The sequence below is a fragment of the Microtus ochrogaster genome, linkage group LG9 (genome assembly GCF_000317375.1).
Source record: "Microtus ochrogaster isolate Prairie Vole_2 linkage group LG9, MicOch1.0, whole genome shotgun sequence".
NCBI lineage: Eukaryota > Metazoa > Chordata > Mammalia > Rodentia > Cricetidae > Microtus > Microtus ochrogaster.
In genome coordinates this window covers 28,462,906-28,466,434 of record NC_022034.1, presented here as the reverse complement: position 1 = coordinate 28,466,434, position 3,529 = coordinate 28,462,906, and positions in this window count along the sequence as shown.

The following is a 3,529-nucleotide window of genomic DNA, read 5'->3' as shown; positions in this document are numbered from 1 at the left end:
GGAGACGTGGCGCGCGCAGCAGAGAAACTCTGTCGGACCCCGCCCGTAGCCCCGCCCCCAAACCATGGGTCCCGCCCCTAGCCCCCATAGGCCCGCCCCGAGGCCCGCCCCCCGTTTCCCGGTACCCTTTCCCAGCAACCTTCGCCAGATTCCCTGAGCCTGCCTGCGGGCTTCGGACGAAGGCATCCTAGGCGTGCTGTGGGCACGGGCGATCGTCCTGGGTGCGACTGGAACCCGAGCTGTTACCAGCAGCGCGAGATTGTTCTGCCTCTCACTCTCCTACCCCTCTCGCTTTTCTCTGCTTCTGAGCCTCTCCTCCAAGCCAACCTTGTGGAAGCAAGTGCCGTAAAGAATAGGGAAAGGGGATTGATTGTAATTTTGTTTGCAAAGTAATGGTTGCTACTTGAAAACTGCGGGCTGCGCTGCACCCATTTTGCAGATAAAGATTGCCTAACCTACATAGGTAGTTTCCTGAGTGTTCTGAAGCTTAGGTATTTGGAGCTGCCAGTTCACGAATGCTTAGTGTGACCCAAGCAGTCATTTGTTCAATTGTCAATATACATCAAGTGGTTCTCAACCTTCCTAATGCTGCAACCCGTTTAATGCAGCTCCGCATAGTGTGGTGACCCCCCAACCATAACATTATTTTTGTTGCTACCTCATAATTGTAATTTTGCTATTGCTATGAATCGTGATGTAAAAATCTGCTATGTAGGAGATCTGATAGGAGATTCCTGTGAAAGCTGAGAAAGCTAAGGCTCAAAACGCTATCCAAAGGTCATGCTCAATGAGAGAAGGTTTGGGGATCCAAGCCCGATTCGCTCTGACGCCCCTTAACAGGTGGTGCCTTTGACCACCTTACCGCATTCCCTGACCCAAAGAGCCTGGCACTCCCTTGCAGCCTGTGAGCAAACCCGAGTCACACTCCGCTCTTGGCCACAGGATCCCGGAACTCAACTGAGCTGCGGGACGCTACTCTAATCTTGCAAGGATCTCACCGAAGTCCCGTGGTGGCCTGAGCTGGGCGGGTTCCAGCGTCTGCCCTGCCCTCTGTGGACCAAGAGGACTCCGCATTTTTCACAGGGCCGCTGCGAATATTAAAGGATAATGGTGTGTAATGCCTTTCAAAAGAGAAAAGGACTGTGACAGTACAAACATTCTGCCGTATTTGAAGGCTCGTTTTAAGACTCCATATTATTAACTAGATGGCTTTTCAATGTGCCTTCCATTGTTTGGGGGGAAATCTGGTTCCACAATCTCTTTTATTTAATGTCTCAAAACCAGCTATGAGTTATGAGCTATATGAGTTATGCTTTCCCTTATAATAGGTTATGTTCACAAGTATTTTGTCTTCCCTTTCAAATCCCACTTTGGCAGGAAATTTCTCTGCATTTTCTCCCTTGGGGCTTTTTTTTCCTGTATAAAGTTTCCAAGGACTTTATTCTAGGAGGGAAACTTAGAAGAAAAGAAGTTTGGGCTATGAAGTCAGAACGTAATTGTGACCATCCTGAGGTAGGATAGACAGGACATTTGGAGGATGCAAAGGGGGAAAGAACCCCTCGTCCCAGACATTAACGCCAGCCCTTAGGCAGCAGAAACAGGCAGATCTCTGTGAGTTTTGAAGCCAGCCTGGATTCATGGTAAGTTCCAGGACAGCCAGGGCTACACAATGAAACTATCAAAAAGGAAAAGAAAAAAAAAAATCTGTCACCAGGTGAGAAGCAAGATAAGATGCTGAACTAGAGTTAATATTCCTTTCACATATACATGTTTTATGTTAAAGTATTAAGGCCCGAGTATATACGACGTTAGGCAGGCTCTCATTCTTTTTCCCAGACATCGCCAGATAATCTCAAGCAAAACTGCTTAGAGTAAAGATATCCAACATCCCTGTAGGCAAACTTTTTCTTATGGATTGTAACACCACCAAGTGCCCCCAGGAACCATCCAGCAATAAAATACTAACTTCAAACCCCACCAAAATTTCATATACAACTATTGTCTGAAGCTGTCTGCTGTGGTGGTCTCTGAGCAGCCCACGCCCACGCTCTCAGCTATCCTGCAGTTCGCAGCCCTGTCTCCTGACCCTCACAGTGAAGTCTATCGTACAAGAGCTTTAGCTTTCTTCATACACTGCTCAGTCCTGGAATTCTCTTGAATGCCAAGGCCATGAATACTGGGTCAGTCTGAGTCAAGGTCCCTAAAACCCTAGGGGAACTTCTGAGGTTGCTAGGGGCCAGAGCTTGGCGATGGGGAACTATATCTCCTTTATTTGCATCCCCAAATGCTGACAACACGACGTTGACAGCCCAAGGAACAATTCGCCTTGCTAAAAAAATGCACCACTCACGAACTTGGCTCAGCTGAAGTCTATAGAATTTCACTTCCTTAGGTTGACTCTCCTTTTAAGTCCTTACAGGTTTTCAAAATGTTGGACTGGATTTTTTTTATGACTCAATTATGTTTAACTCTGCATTTATGCAAAGATTAATACATCAGTTTTATGACCTTATGACAAAATAAATTATTGATCATAAATAACTCCTGCCAATCTTGATAGCACACACCTTTAATCCCAGCACTCTGGAGGCAGGGGCAGGCAGATCTTTCTGAGCTTCAAGCCAGCCTGGTTCGTATAGCAACTTTCAGTATAGCCAGAGCTACATAGAACAACCCTGTCTCAATAATAATTATTAATAATAACCCTCCTCTTTGGACTGTTTTTCTGGAAACCAGCCTCTTCAATTGTGGCTTTGAGCTCATTTATAACAGTGGATTCAACAATTTAAGCATGAGATATCAATTTGAGCAAATTGTATCAATTTACTAAATCTCTAATCAATAAAAATGTGAAATTTGTCAAACTAAAGCCTATAAAAATTTAATTTTTTTTTACTTATGCTAGAGAGGATGTGGGGTAAAGGGAACACTCCTCCATTGCTGGTGGGAGTGCAAATTGGAACAACCCCTTTGGATATCAGTATGGCTTTTCTTAGAAAATTAGAAAACCACCTTCCTCAAGACCCAGCAATACCACTTTTGGATATATATCCAAAGGATGCTCAATCATGCCACAAGGACATGTGCTCAGCTATGTTCATAGCAGCTTTGTTTGTAATAGCCAGAACCTGGAAACAACCTAAATGCCCCTTGACCCAAGAATGGATAAGAAAAATGTGGTACGTTTACACAATGGAGTACTACACAGCAGAAAAAAATAATGACATCTTGAAATTTGCAGGCAAATGGATAGATCTAGAAAACATCATATTGAGTAGGGTAACCCAGACCCAGAAAGACAAATATCATATGTGCTCCCTCATAAGTGTCTTTTAGACATAAAGCAAAGAACACTAGCCTACAATTCACAACCTCAGAGAACTTAGACAACAATGAGGACCCTAAAAAAGACATACGTGGATCTAATCTACATGGGAAGTAGAAAAAGACAAGATCTCCTGAGTAAAATTGGAAGTTTGGGGACCATGGGAGAGGGCAGAAGGGGAAGGAAGAGGCAGGGAGGGGAGCA